The sequence below is a fragment of the Carica papaya genome, chromosome 1 (assembly GCF_054855325.1).
Source record: "Carica papaya isolate Zhongbai chromosome 1, ASM5485532v1, whole genome shotgun sequence".
NCBI lineage: Eukaryota > Viridiplantae > Streptophyta > Magnoliopsida > Brassicales > Caricaceae > Carica > Carica papaya.
In genome coordinates this window covers 19510063-19527078 of record NC_142309.1, presented here as the reverse complement: position 1 = coordinate 19527078, position 17016 = coordinate 19510063, and positions in this window count along the sequence as shown.

Sequence of the window (17016 nt, the reverse complement as noted above, 5' to 3'; positions counted from 1 at the left end):
GGAGGAACCGACCGCCACCACCCGCTGCCGCACCGGAGCACCTTCCGGCCGCTAAACGAGGTAAAATTTCTCCCATTGGCTCGTTTTTCGATGCTGAACCTCCCTGTGGCCAAATCGAAGCCAAACCACCTGCCAATTGGCCAAAAAACACCGTCGAAGTCCAGCAGCGTCGCCGCAGATTTCCTCAGTTTTTGCCTCCGATTAGGCCATTCCCGGTTCCCGTTCGATGTAATTTTTACACCACTATGATCACCGTCCTTTTCTCTACAGGTTGACCGGAGCAAAACACCAAATCGCAAGTCGCGCCGAAGGAGTCGCCGCACCGGAGAGCTTCGCCGCCGGTAAGTCTCGGTTTTCTAGAATTTTTTAGCCCACCGAGGGCCCTAGGGGTGTTTTATCACAGGAACCAATGCAAGTTTAGTTGAATTCGGCCGAAAACGGCTGAAGACGGCCAACCCAAGGCGGATCGCCGCAATGGGCGGCGGTGGCGCCACCAGAGCACGGCAGAGCTGCCGTGCCAGAATTTTAAAATTGGCCGAAAATATCAACTCAGAATTCGAAAAGGTTATTTTTAATATTGTATTATCGCATTAAATTATATTTAATAAATTAATTCTCAATTTTATAAAATAAATTATACAGTATTATTATTAAGATTTTTAATTAATTAATCCTTAAATTTTATAAAATATATGATATAGCATTACACTTTGAAGTCTCGTTTGAATAAATTTTAGTAATAAATAATTAATGTATAATAATAACATTAATTGAAAGATAATGACATATGATGGGAACAACAAAATTTTTTTATATTTAGATGATTATGTATTAATGTTGTAACACCCGGACCTGAAAATTGACCCGAGATGATGTTTACGGATTATGAATACATATATAATAATTAAAAAATTTTATTTTATTTTAATTTGATTGAATTTTTTAGAAAAAATAAATTAGAAACGAAATTGAAAATAATTTTGGAAAGAAGTGGTGAAAATTTGAGTTTGAGTGGTGCTTTCGAAATAAAAATTAAAAACAGGAGGTCAAAGTGCACATAGAAAAAGTTCAGACACGTATGATTGCCCAATCAGTAACCTCGACGAACCGGAGTGCGTCGCGTGGCCAGGCGCGCTGACATCGGCGCCACGAGGGAGAGCACGTTGGCGATCCTTGTGCCCTGCAATCGAATGGCCCAGGATCAATCTCTCACACGTGGACGGTCCAGATTCGTTTCTCCCTTAGGCACGATCAAACGGTCGAGATCAAATACGATGAACGTTCTAAATTTGTTTCTCCCTTAGACGTGATCGAACGGTCGAGATCAATTGCGATGAATAGGCCAGATTAACGCAGGATGGGTATAAATATTTCGCATCACATAAAACTCGAACCCTAGCGGTCGGGCCCCCCCGCTCCCCGCCGGAGAAGAAGAACTAGACGCCGGAGAAAGAGCCAACCACCGACCGCCTCCGCACCAAAGCTACCTCCGGTCGTCAAAAAATGTAAAAATTCTCATATCTGCTCGGAATTTGATTCTGAGCACCTATATGGCCATATCAGGGCAAAACGAATGGCGGGTGAGCTGAAAATCGCTGGTGAAACTGGTGGGGCTGTCACGACCCAATACCCCCAACCCCCTTCGATGAGCCCCTTCTTGGTTCCTGTTTCGTATTATTTTTCCACCGTTGTGTTCACCATTCTTTTTTCTGCAGGTTGACTGAAGGAAGAATCCCAGCCGCGAAGGAGAGCCAGCGGAGCCTCAGCACCGGAAACCCCACCACTGGTAGGTTTCGATTTCTTGATTTTTTTTTCGGCCAACCGAGGCTCCCTAACGTATTTTTTGCAGGGATATGTGTAAAATCGGCTGAAACTGACCGAAAACAGCCAGGCCAAGGCAAACCACCGCCGCAGCCAAAATAAAAAAATTCCTCAAATGAGCCCCTTCTCGCTTCCTGTTTCACATGATTTTTTCAATAATTGTGTTTACGTCCTTTTCTGTGTAGGTTAGCCGAAGAAGGAATCTCAGTTGCGAAGGAGTACCGATGGAGCCATCCTACCTAGAGACCCCCTGTCGGCTAAGTTTGGCTTTTTTGTGATTTTTCAGCCAACTAAGGCCCCTTAACGTATTTTTTCATAAAGATACGTATAAAATCAGTCAAAACCAGCCAGATCGAGGTGAATTGCCACCATGGGCGGCGGAGCTAGTGTCGAAGCACAGCGGTGGCGCCGTGCCGGAACTCTAAAATGGCATAAAAGAGTTTTGGACACCGATTTTGGATTTTTAGGTACGTAATGAGTGTTTTGAATTTCACAGAAAAAAATCAGGAAACTCAGTATCCGTTAGAAGGCGTGGTAGACAATGCGACATCTCACAACACCAATCCAGATAAGGATCATTCATCATATCCTCCGTTACGGTAAATTGGGACTTAACGATGTATAATTTTGTATTTTTGTGAAAATTTAAAAAATCTTAAAAATAATTATAGATTACTAGTGGGGTCGGTACCAGTTAGTTCACAATTGTTCTGATTTTCTATTTATTTTTCTATATTGTCTTACTTGCTTGTTATCGTATTGTACATGTTCTTAATTTATAGTTCAATGGTCTTATCGGTTTATCTAGTTTACTTGGTTATCTGGTTACTTGATCCTTTGTTATGATAGGCTACATCGTCTGCGTAAATATTGTTTAATTGATCTGTAAATATAATATGAGATATTAGTATGCATTTGTTGGTTGTTTTATTGATGAAATTCTTTATGTGGAAGACTTGCTAGGTACCTAGGGAAAGGGTGGACGGACCCGGTACATAAGGAACTCTACTGTGAACGTTATCTCAGTCGTACGAGATTGGAAAGTCCCATACAAGAAAGGTTTAAGAGATATGGTTCAACCTCATGCCGGACGGAGAATCGAGGCGATAGAATATTTGGTGTCGATTACAGGACATGGTATGAAGACGGCCAGTTAATTGTTAAAATTAGATATTGGGTTCACGAGTAGGAGGACATCCCTATGGACCTCCAAAAGTACCAGTAAACAAGTAAGAAAGGAAAGTTGTCATCTCTTATTCTCTTATACGTGAAAATAAAAAGTAGTATGGATATAGGTTGTTTTTTGAAAAACTCTTTACAGTAAGTATCAAACAAATGTATTTAAAGTTAAATGTATTTAATTAAAGCAAGGACTCCATTAGTTATTTTTCTAATTTTTATCAATCTTTAGTTTTTCGTATATGTGATTAGTGTGATATTTTTACTGTGCTAGTATAGCTCACTCTTTCATTAACAATTTCAGATCAAGAAGACAAAGATCTAGATCTCGATCAGTAAGAAAGTTGTGAGTAGTTCACTATTCGGACTCCCTTTAAGTGCGAATAAAGGTTGTTTAAGATGCTTATTTAATCACTCTTTTTTTATTTCTTTAATTACCATTTGTTTTTTGGAATGATTTTCTAGCTTAGCCGCTCCTTTGACCCGGTTCACAAAGAAGAACTTTAAGTTTGAATGGAACGAGAATTGTGAAAAGAGCTTTACGAAATTTAAGAAGCGGTTAACTGCTGCACATGTATTGGCTTTACCGAGTGGGACATGTTGATATACAGTGTATAGTAATGACTCATACATGGGGTTGGATTGTGTTCTGATACATAATAGGATGGTCATAGCCTGTGGGTTCAGACAGTTGAAGAGTCATGAGAAAAATTATCCCACCCGCGACTTAGAACTTGCCGCCATTATCCACACCTTGAAGACTTGGCGTCACTACTTGTATGGGGAGACTTTTGAGATTTATATTGACCATAAGAGCTCGAAGCACATATTCACTAAGAAGGATCTCAACATACGTAAGAGGCGTTTGATAGAGCTTCTCAAGGACTACGATTGTAATATTTTGTATCACCCTGGTAAGAACAACGTAGTAGCCAATGCACTCAGTAGAAAAAGTATAGGTATGTTAGCTCATCTGATGGTTTTTAAATGTAGGGTAATAGAGACCGCACAACAGATACGACTTCAGGACTTGAAAAGAGTTACATGCTTGACCCAGCTGACTGTTCAACCCGAATTGATCCAGAGAATAAAAGAAGCCCAATTAACCAATTCCACCATAGTTACCCTCATGAAGGATGTAGAACAAAGAGTACATCTAGAATTTCGGGTCTCTACCAATGGGTTGTTCAAGTTTCAGTATAGAGTGTGTATTCCAGATGACAGTGAACTAAAAAGGGACATCATGATAGAGGCCCACAACTCAAAGTTCATCATACATCCTAAAAGTACTAAAATGTATCAAAGTATGCGACCCCAATTTTGATGGAGTAAGATGAAAAGAGAAATAACCGACTTTGTCTCCAACTGTTTGGTATGTTAACAGGTTAAGGTTGAGCATCAATGCCTAGACGGGTTACTTCAGTCATTACCGATCATAGAGTAGAAGTGAAAACATATCAAAATGGACTTCATGATAGGATTGCTTAAGGCATGCATAGGACATGATGCTTTTTGGATAATTATCGATCGACTTAACAAGTCCTCTCACCTCTTAGCTATTAAGATGACAGACCATTTGGACAAGTTAGAAAGAATGCATATTCGGAAGATAGTCAGGCTACATGAAGTTCTAGTGAAAGTGGTATCCGATAGATACCTCATATTCACTTTTCGATTTTGGTCTAGTTTCTAGCAAGTCATGGGAACGAAGCTGTCCTATAGTATCTCATTCCATCCTTAAATTGATGGATAATCATAGAGGACGATTCGCACACTAGAGAATATGCTATGAGTTTGTGTTTTAGACTTCGGGGGCTATTGAAATAATCACCTATCTTTGATAGAGTTCGCCTACAATAACAACTACAAAGCGAGTATTGACATGGCTCCGTACAAGGTATTGTATGACTGCCCCTGTAGGTTGTCGATGTAACACCCAAAATTTTTTATTTTATTATTATTGGAATTTTGTTTGATTTTATTTTATTTTAATAATTAATTTATAAAGTTTTAATTTAATTTAATTTAATTTAATAGAAATAAAAAAAATAATAATGATAAAATGGAGTAAAATTATTTTTGGAATTTAATTGAAATTGATTTTGGGAAAAAAGGGTGGTGAAAATTTGGATTATGGGGGTGTATTTGAAAAGAAAATCGAAAACTGGGGGTCAAAACGTAATTTAAAAAAATTACGCCACGTCAGCAGCCACGTCAACAGCCCAGTCAGCAGTCTCGGCCAACCAGGACACGTCGCGTGGTAGGAACGCTGTCGCAGGAAGCCACACGGGACGGAGACATATGGGCGATTCGTGTGTGCGCGATCGGACGGCTCAGATCCGTTCCCGCTCGCATGGACGGCCCAGATCAAAAGCGCACATGGACGGCCCAGATCTCACGTGTGCGGACGGCCCATATTTGATTACACATGGATAGCCCAGATCGCATCGCGATGGACGGTCCAGATTTATTTCCAATTTAATCGCGATCGGACGACCCAGATTAAATCGTGATGGACGGCTCAGATTAAAAGGAGAAGATTATAAATAATCTCATCCACACCCATCCCCAAACCCTAGCCACAAGAACCCTCGCCGGAGAAACAACCCAACCACCGGAGGAACCGACCGCCACCACCCGCCGCCGCACCGGAGCATCTTCCGGCCGCTAAACAAGGTAAAATTTCTCCTCTTGGCTCGTTTTTTTATGCTGAACCTCCCTGTGGCCAAATCGAAGCCAAACCACCTGCCAATTGGCCAGAAAACACCACCGAAGTCCAGCAGCGTCGCAGCAGATTTCCTCAGTTTTTTCCTCCGATTAGGCCATTCTCAGTTCCCGTTCGATGTAATTTTTACACCACTATGATCACCGTCCTTTTTTCTACATGTTGACCAGAGCAAAACACCAAATCGCAAGTCGCGCCGAAGGATCCGCCGCACCCAAGAGCTTCGCCGCCGGTAAGTCTCGATTTTCTGGAATTTTTTAGCCCACCAAGGGCCCTAGGGGTGTTTTATCACAGGAACCAATGCAAGTTTAGTTGAATTCGGCCGAAAATGGCTGGAAACGGCTAACCCAAGGCGGATCGCCGCAATGGGCGGCGGTGGCGCCACCAGAGCACGGCGGAGCTGCCGTGCCAGAATTTTGAAATTGGCCGAAATGGTCTTGGGTCTGATTTGGGATTTTTCGGGGACATGCGCAGGTACCAGAAGTGTGTTTCAGTTTCTAAAAAAAAATCAGGGAATCTAGAGACTGTCCGTAAGTGCAGTGAGAACCCGATTTCAGACTCCGAAACTAGTAAGGATCCCTCACCCTATTTTCTATCACGGCAATAAAGATTAATAAATGATAAAACGGTATTTTATGAATTAATAGATATGTATAATTAATTAAGATTGCTAATTGGACCCGAACCTGATGTATTTGTCGGTATGTTTCTATTTGATGTATTTTACAGTCTAAGTGTAGTATAGTATCTGATTGTTTATTCTATGGTTCTGTATGCATGAATAACTGTTTAATCTATTATGGTTTGAATTATTGTGAACCCGATGTTGTGTTGCCTTATTTGGTGTGCGTTGCTGGTTTACGTATTTATGTTGATTGGGTAATTGAGACTAAGAAAAATAAGGATGGTATATGAATTTATAAGTGGATAAGTCGACAGCCTCACTAGATATCCTGGGAGATGGTGGACGGACCGGGTCCATAGGAAGCCCTACTGGGGATGTGGTCTCTCATATCGGACGGGGTATGGAGATTTTAAATGTTTTGGCACTCATACCGGATGGGGTATGGGGACGACCCGCTTCACCCTCATACCGGACGGGGTATTGAGGTTTATGGTTTTTGCACTCATACCGGACGGGGTATGGGGACGGCCCTAGAATTAAGGAGAATGGTTCAAGTGTAGCGGGGACCCCTGTAGATCCCCATGGATACTACTAGGCTGATAAAAGAGGAAATTTGTTGCCTGATGATTGAAATACAAAAGTATGATATGTATTATGTTACAGAGTGTGCATGATCTTATGATGTTTATAATGTTATTGTTTTCATAAGTTGTTTTTATGAATCTCACCGAGGTAAGTGGACCGCAAAGGGTTTTATTATTAATAAATGAATTTGTTATGAATTATGCTCCATTGATCGTTTTTGTTTTCTACCAATATTTATTACTGTGATAGTGAGATAGTGTGATGTCTTTACTGGGCTAGTGTAGCTCATTCCTTACTTAACCATTTCAGATCAGGAGGACTTAGTTCCCGAGGCCGTTTCGTAGGAAGATGGGGAATAGAAGCCTAAAGATTTATTAGTTTTCTTTATAGTATTCATTCATAGTATTTCCTTAAGTTAGTTTATTCTTTCATATCTTTAATACGTTTTGATTATTGTGTAAGGGATGTTAATCATAATCTATTTTATTGCACTTCCACACTTAGAATAAATAAATATATATATTTTTAATTTCCGGGGCCGTTACATTTGGTATCAGAGCCGCGTTCCTCAGACTCGTCCCTTACACAATAATATTTAGAGAAATTCCAACCGATTAATCGTTACTCAACCTTTCCTTGTGAAATGCAGGTGCAGAGAGATGAGGAGAGGAAGACCCCCACTAAACCAAGCAGACCGGGATGATTCACTTCGGAAAGATGTGGACAGAATATTTGAGATGTTAGAAAGGATCATTGCTGCCCAGCAAGGCCGGGAGGAGAGAAGGGAGTTACAAGACCCTCCCTCACTACCACAGGTTGAGCCACCACTACAGCGAGCGGATCCTGAGCCATCCCGGCACGAGCCTACTCCTCCATAATATCCCCCAGCACCACCGCCACAGTATAATCCGGTGCTCCAACCACAGTACTGCTCGACACCGCCACAGTACAATCCAGTGCCCCCATTATATCAGCAGGTGCCACCACAGGGCCCCCCAGTCTATCTTCAGCCCAGCCCAGTCCCTCTTCCACGGGACCCAGCTCTTTCCCTGATTGACTCGGGCTACGTAGAGAGGTACAGGAGACTGAACTCTTCTACCTTTGCAAGGGAGTCCTCTATCGAAGTTGCCCAATACTGGTTGGCGGAGACAGAGAAGGCTTTCAAGACATTAGGAGTGGTTCCCGAGCAGAGGGTTACCCTTGCTTCCTACATGCTGGTGGGGGGAAACAGGTTGTTGGTAGAAGCTCAAGCAGACAATCCTGCCTACACCAGTCACTTGGGAGCAGTTCTTAGCAGCCTTTCATGGGGAGTACCTCCCCGAGCACATTGATAGATGAGGACAGGAAGGCTAGGAGGTTCCAGTGGGGGCCTCCACCCAGAGATCAAGCAACACTTATTGGTACTAGAGCTCAAGACATATTCAGCCGTTCTGGAGAGGAGTTTCAACACCCTTTCTCAGTCAGCAGGGAGTTACATACCTTCAGCTCCACCCCACAGACTAGCACTTACTGCGCCTGTCCAACAAAAGAAGAGGCCCAGACCGGCGATCCAGGCTCCCCCTCAGGCTCCAGGGGCAGCACATGGCAAAATCTATTAGCACTGTAGCAGGGATCACGGGAACCGACCATGCTATCGCCTCAACAATACCTGTCGCACAACTGGTAGTGCCCAACACTATGCGAGAGAGTGCCCGAGGAACCAGAACCAAAGAAGACCTTCTTTTCAGGGCAGAGTTTACAACCTCACACATCAGGATGCCGATGCCGACCCGGACGTGGTACAGAGTATGTACACTATCTGTAACCATATTGCTCATGTTTTATTTGACACTGGTGCATCGCATTCATTTGTTTCACATGTTTTTGCATCCAAACTTAATGTATCACCTGATAAACTTGATTCAATGTTATTTGTGTCTACTGCTGGGGGTGAAACACTATTAGGGGAAGTTGTCTACAGGGCTTGTGCCGTGGAGATAGCAAATAAAAAACTGAGTGTAGACCTAATAGGGTTAGACACGAGGAATTTTGATGTAATTTTAAGGATGGATTGGCTAGCGGCGTAACACGCCACCATAGATTGCTTTAACAAGAAGGTTGTATTTAATCCTCCCAATGAGGAGCAATTTACAAATTAATAAAATTATTTGGTACTTATTCCTTAATGGTAAGTTTTCCTTAATTTTCAAGTACTTTAACCTTGTTATTTCCTCTAACTAGGTAAGCCCAAGAAGAAAATTTGTATACAAGAGATTCCAGAAGTCCGAGACTTTCCAGATGTGTTTCCGGACGAACTACTAGGACTGCCAGTGGACAATGGAAGTTGAGTTCACTATAAACCTCTAACCAGGCACCCAGCCCATTTCAGTTGTTCCTTACTGCATGAGCCGCGTTGAGATGGAAGAACTGAGGAAACGGATCACTGAATTGCAAGACAATGGTTTAATTAGACACAGTGTTTCTTCTTGGGGTGTCGGAGTCACTTTTGCCTTAAAGAGAGATGAAACGTTGAGACTGTGTATTGATTACAGAGGATTGAACAAGGTCACAATCAAGAATAAATATCCCCTTCCCAGAATTGATGACCTCTTCGATCAGCTACAAGGTGTGCATGTCTTCTCTAAAATAGACATGCGATCAGGTTACCATCAGGAGAAAATAAGAACAGAAGACATCTCCAAAACGGCCTTTCGAACTAGGTACGGACACTATGAGTTCCTGGTCATGCCATTTGTGCTAACCAACGCCCCGACCATCTTTATGGATATGATGAACAGGGTCTCTGAGAATTCTTGGATCAATTTGTTATTGTGTTCATCGATGACATCTTGGTCTACTCAAAAAGAAGAGAAGAGCATGCTCACCATCTAGCCCAAGTTTTGCAGATCCTCAGAAAAAAAAAAGCTATATGCAAAGTTGAGTAAGTGTGGATTCTGGCTTGAGCAGACCGCCTTCCTAGGACACATCATATCAAAGGAAGAAGTATTAGTGAACCCCGAAAAGGTTGAAGCGGTACTTGGTTGGGAAAAGTTGACATCACTTAAGAAAATCTGTAGCTTCCTAGGAATGACAAGTTATTACTGCAGGTTCGTCGAAGGATTCTCTAGTCTAGCAGCTCCCCTAACCCAACTCACAAAGAAGAATGCCAAGTTTGAGTGGAATGAGGAATGTGAGAGAAGTTTTCAGAATTAAAGGAGTGGCTGACCACTGCACCCGTATTAGCTTTACCGAGTGGATCAGAGGGATATACAGTTTATAGTGATGCCTCCTATCTAGGCCTGGGTTGTATTCTGATGCAGCATGGGAAGGTCATAACCTATGGGTCCATACAGTTAAAGAATCATGAGAAGAACTACCCAACCCATGACTTGGAACTTGCCGCAATCATACACGCCTTGAAAATCTGGCGCAATTATTTATACGGAGAGACCTTTCAGATCTATACCGATCATAAGAGTTTGAAACACATATTCACTCAAAAGGATCTCAAAATGCGTTAGAGAAGATGGATGGAACTCTTTAAAGACTATGATTGTGATATATTGTATTATCCGGGTAAGGGCAACATGGTGGCGGATGCCCTCAACAGGAAAAGTGCAGGTATCTTAGCCCATTTAATGGTTTCAGAACGCAGGCAAATTGGGGCCACACAACAGGTTCGGTTTCAGGACTTGAAGAAAGTCGTATGTTTGGGCCGTCTGACCGTCCAGCCTGAGTTAATACAGAGAATAAGGGAAGCCCAGTCAGTCGACCTCGCCCTAGTAGCCTGCAAGAATGATGCAGAACAGGGAGTGCGTTCAGAATTATGAATCTCTGCCGATGGGTTACTCCGGTTCCAGGACAGGGTGTGTGTTCCAGATGACAGTGAGTTAAAGAGAGACATCATGACAGAATCCCACAGCTTGAAGTTTTCCATGCATCCCGGAAGCACCAAAATGTATCAAAGGATGTGACCCCGATTTTGGTGGAATGGGATGAAGAGGGACATAGCTGACTTTGTGTCTAAATGCTTGGTATGTCAGCAGGTCAAGGCAGAGCATCAACGCCTAGGCAGGTTACTTCAGCCCTTACCGATCCCGGAGTGAAAATAGGAACATATTGCCATGGACTTCGTAACGGGATTACCCAAGACACGTTCAGGACATGACACCATCTGGGTAATTGTTGACCGGCTTACCAAGTCTTCCCACTTCCTAGCCATCAGGATAATCGATCCCTTGGACAAGTTGGCAATAATGTATATCCAGGAAATAATCAGATTGCATGGAGTTCTAGTGACAGTGGTATCTGACAGGGACCTCAGGTTCACTTCTCGTTTTTGGAGTAGCTTTCAGTAGGCCATGGGAACAAAGTTGTCTCTCAGTACTTCCTTCCATCCTCAGATTGATGGACAATTCGTACACTTGAGGATATGCTTCAAGCTTGCGTCCTTGACTCTGGGGGCCATTGGGACGACCATCTTCCCCTGATAGAATTTGCCTACAACAACAGCTACCAAGCGAGTATTGGCTTGGCTCCGTATGAGGCGTTATATGGGCGCCCATGCAGATCGATGATTTGTTGGGAAGAAGTGGGCGACAGAAAATTGTTCGGCCCGGAGTTGGTGGAGGAGACCACATCTAAAATAGTTAAAGTCAGAAAGAATATTCAGACGGCTCAGAGCAGGCAAGAGAGTTATGCGGACACCCGGAGGAGAGATTTAGCGTTTGAACAATGTGACCGGGTGTTCCTTAAAGTCACTTATTTCAAGGAAATTAGTAAGTTTGGCAGGAGGGAAAAATTGAACCCCTGATTTATTGGACCATTTGAAGGCTTAGACAGGATTGGTACTGTTGCCTACAGACTAGCTGTAATAACTGGAAAAAGGAAAAAAAAAAGAAAAAAAAGAGAGAGGGAAGGGAAAAACGACGTCGTTTTGCAGAGGGGAGGAAACAACGTCGTTTTGGAAAGGGAAAAAAGACATCGTTTTGCAGAGGGAAAAAAATTTTCTTTTTCTTTTTTCAACGGCGTACGATCAACAATCCTATGACCCAACACACCAATTTCATACCAATAGCATTCCCCATAAACAAAACTTGTCCACAGTTTATTTTTCTAACTCAAGGTAAACTTGTAGTTCTACCTATACATCAATGACACCCTATACCATACCCTTCCAGCAAGTCAACATCCATACTAATATAAACTTTTGCAGGTACAATATGCAGTGACAAGACAGTTAGTATATCTATATGCATTTCTCTTACACTACCCAAGTCATGCTTTAGAACTACCCTACAACTAACCGTTATTTACCTACCCCGAAAGACCAGCTATTCAATAACACATATAGCAACAGCAACTCTAGTACCCCCATAAGTACCTTGTTTATACCACCTACCTCTTGCCTCAACCCTACCCTAGTACAACACCAACCTCCCTACCCTGGTAGACTATTCGGGTGCCTATCCCACGTGACTCTTCGGCCGAAGTCACACCCTAAGCGCACCTGTTCACATTCATCACTAATATCAACTACTCGTACGCCCTTCTCTCCCACTCCACCCTAATAGGCCACCCATGCACACACACCACCATCTCGTGTCACCAACATCGGCGGCTCATATCCACCACCTCGACCCCAAGAGGCCACACACGCACACAAATACTATTACCACACGTCACCAACATCGGCGACTCATACTCACATCTCTATATCTCGACCCCATTGGCCACTCACACACACAATACCATTCTCGCTCGTCACTAACATCGGTGACTCATGCTCACTCCTCCACACATCGACCCCAATAGGCCATGCACACACACAATCTGTCCCCACCTCGACCCCAATAGGCCACGTACACACCCAATCCATCCACACCTCGACCCCAGAAGGCCACGCACACACCCAATCCGTCCACACCTCGACCCCAGAAGGCCACGCACACACGCAATACCGTTCTCGCACGTCACCAACATCGGCGACTCATGCTCACTACTCCATACCTCGACCCTAATAGGCCACACACACACACAATCCGTCCACCCCTCGCCCCCAATAAGCCACGCACACACACAATTCGTCCACACTTCGACCTCAATAGGCCACACACACACACACACAATCCGTTCTCGCACGTCACCAACATTGGTAACTCATGCTCACTACCCCACACCTCGACCATAATAGGTCACACACACACACCATCCGTCCACACCTCGACCCCAATAGGCCACGCACACACACAATCCATCCACACCTCGACCCCAACCGGCCACACACACATACAATCTGTCCATACCTCGACCCCAACAGGCCATACACACACACAATCCGTTCTCGCACGTCACCAACATCGGCGACTCATGCTCCCTCCACTACCTCTCGACCTTATTAGGCCACACGCACACCAAGACTTCCCACACACGCCGGCGATGTTCCATCGCCAACCTTTAAATTTATAGTAACTATACCAAACCATCTCCCCTCACCACACTCCCGTTATACCCCTACCAACGCGTCCCTACTCTCTCGCCTTAAACCATACTCTATAGTCCCCTCCTATGCCATCCCAATCTCCAGCAACTACGTTCTTATCATTCGCTAAACCGACCTCTCCCTACGGTTCCATAAGCCTTTTCCCTCACCCGAAACTTTTCATACATGTCAATTTCTATTCCATAGTCCTCTCCCTCTCACAGTTCGAACTCACACCGTCCCACTCACCACGCACGTCCCTCTCACCCTCGCACAGTCCGAACTCACACTGTCACACTCCCCACACTCACCCCTCTCACCGAACCCTCAACGAATTCGTTCCTCCTGCTCATTCTGCTCGCGACTCTCTCCGCACCCCCGCTCCTACACATGACTCCCTTCGTCATCTCGGATTTCCCCACACACGCCAAACTGCTCACTCCCTCTTCCTCTCAGTGACCTTCCCTCGGTGCTCATACTCACCGCACATAACTTCCTCTCTCTCTCTCATAGATCTCTCGTATGCCCCAACGACGCCATCCTCTCCTTTTTACGTCCTCCTCTGCGAACATCTCCGCCATTCCGTCCTACACTCCACCTCTCAGCTCCACCTAGCTACCTACAGACTCCCTGGCCTCGGAAACCTGCAAATAGCATCACAACTCACCCAATACCTACACAACTAAAGTTTTTACCGTACCTTCAATTTCCACTTTCTTTCCTCTTGCCAATCGCACCGTTCGTCGTCCGCGACTCTCTTATCTCTCCCTTCTCCCTCCTCTCTGCTCTGACTCCCCTCTCTCTCTTCTGGAACCTTCTTCCCTCTCTTCCTTCCTCCCGCGACCTCCTCCCTATACTTCCACTCATACTCACACAAAATCTCCTCTTTCTCACAACCTCACTCACACACCGCATTCCTTCTTCTCTCTCCTCCCGCGGCCTCCTCCATATACCCCCACTCATACTCACACAAAATCTCCTCTCCCTCACGAACCTCACTCACACGCCGCCTTCCTTCTTCTCTCTCCTCCCACAGCCTCCTCCATACACCTCCACTAATACTCACACAAAATCCTCCACCTTCGATCAAAATTTCAAATCTACATCAACCTACGCATGTAACTTAAAGTTTACCATACCTCCCATCTCCATCTTCCTTCTTCCCATGGCTCCCTCTGTCACCGACATCTTTCTCCTTCTCTCTCTCTTCTCGTTCCTCCCCGCTCCGGCTCTTCTTTCTCTCTCTCGAACCTTCTCTTTCCCCCAATCTCTCTTCTCTGTTTTCTTTCTTTCCTTTCCTCTTGCTTTTTTTTTTCTTTTTCTTTTTCTTTTCTTTTCCTTTTTTTCCCCTTCCCTTCTCCTATTTATACCCCACCTGCTTCTCATCCTACCCGTCCATCTCACCTCATCCCAACTATCCACTCCCTCTTCTCCAAACGACGTCATTTCCTCCTCCTCTTCTCCAAACGACGGCATTTCCTCCACCTCTTCACCAAACGACACTGTTTCCTCCAAACGACGTCGTTTCCTCCTCCTCTTCTCCAAACAGCATCATTTCACTCTATAACTATCTCTATATACACATATATACATGCATGCAAAAAATTTTCTTTTTTTTTTCTTTACATCTAGTTACTACACATAACAAGTAAAACTATCCTACTAAAAATAACCTACAGACTGTTTGCTCTTAACCTTATTAGTCACACCAGAGAGAGACATAAGTCAGGTGGCAGTATCATATCAATCAAACTAACAGTCCCATGAACTTATTTCCTTTTGCTATAGTTTGTTCCCACCAATTATCAAAATAAGCAAAATTAAAGAGCACTCCAATCCATGAATTTTCTCAACAGTTTACCAAATTCATAATCAAAGAGAACAGTTTCTCAAGATCCATAACATTAGCCCCATAGTCACTGAATCACAAGCAAAAGCCTATCAGGATGCCAATAAACATGATAACCAACCAAGAGTCCGTCTCACGAAACCTCTCGTGTGTTTTCATCAAATAGCCTTGATTGAAAGAAGGATAGATGAAACAATTTAACACTAAGAGAGATGATAGTAACAAGCAGAAGCATAATATGGAAGTGGAAGAAGAAAAATCAGATGAGAAGAGGAAGACAGAAGCTGAGGTGAAGAAAGAAGAAGTAGGTTGAGGTATAAATAGGAGAAGGGAAGGAAAAAAAAGGAAAAGAAAAGAAAAAGAAAAAGAAAAAAAAAGCAAGAGGAAAGGAAAGAAAAAAAACAGAGAAGAGAGATTGGGGGAAAGAGAAGGTTTGAGAGAGAGAAAGAAGAGCCGGAGCGGGGAGGAATGAGAAGAGAGAGAGAAGGAGAAAGAGGACGGTGACGGAGGAAGCCATGGGAGGAAGGAAAACGGGGAGCAGGGGAAGAAGGGGAGCGGGAGAGAGAAAGAGGAGAGGAAGGAAGGTTCTAGAAGGAGAGAGGAAGGAGGCGGAGCGGGGAGAAGAGGGGATCGCGGATGGTGAGAGCACATTCGACCGAAAGCAGGAAAAATAGAAATGTGAGGTATGGTAACTAACTCTAAATGTGCGTGATCATTTCAGTGTGAAATGGTTGGATGTGTAGCGTGCGTGGTCACAGGTTACGGAGGTAGGAGTGTACGAAAGAGACCGGGTGAGTAGGTGTAGTGAGGCAGTTGGAAGGAAATGGACCGAGTGAAGATCGCGGGAGGAGAGAGATAGGAGTGCGGAGTGAGTGGAGGTCGGGAGAGAGAAAGAAGGTGTGCGAGCGAAGGAAGAGTCCGTGGGGTGAGTGAGGTGTGTGAGCAACGCGGAAGGAGATAGGGAGAGGTTGTGGTGTGAGGACGTAGTCGGAGAGAGAAACAGGTGGAGGCAGTAGGGGAACGCAGGGGAAGGGAAGAGTACGTGGGGTGAGTGAGGTGTGTGAGCAACGCGGAAGGAGATAGGGAGAGGTTGTGGTGTGAGGACATAGTCAGAGAGAGAGATAGGTGGAGGCAGTAAGGGAACACAGGGGAAGGGAAGAGTCCGTGGGGTGAGTGAGGTGAGGAGGACGGTGTGGTGTGATGGTGTGGCGGGTGGTTGTAGCCGAGAGAGAGATAGCGGGAGGCAGTGGAGGAACGCTGGTGAAGGGAAGAACCTGCGTGGTAAGTGAGGTGAGAAAGATGGTGTGGTGCGACGGTGTGGCGGGAGGCTGTAGCCGAGAGAGAGTTAGGGAGGGGCAGTGAGTGAAGGTTAGAGAAGGGAAGGATCCACTGGGTGAGTGAGATCCACCGGGGGAGTGAGATGCTTGGGGAAGTGGAGTGGGGTAGTTAGAACCTTGGGGGAAGAAAGAGGGGGTGAGTGGGGGCAATTAGGATATGTCACAGGTAGCGGGCGGAGAGAGACAGTGGACAAGAAGGAGTAGTGTGTGTGGGTGTGGCCGATGAGGGTCGATAGGTAGACGATGGTCGCCGATGTTGGTGACGCAAGTGAATGAAAATGGTGTGCGTGCGTGGCCTGGTATAGGTCGAGAGGTGGTTAGTGGTCGCCGATATCGGTGACGGGAGAGGATGATCAGAGTGTGTGTGAGTGGCCTGGTATAGGTCGAGAGATGGCTAACGGTTGCCGATGATGGCGAAGCAAGCGAATGAAAATA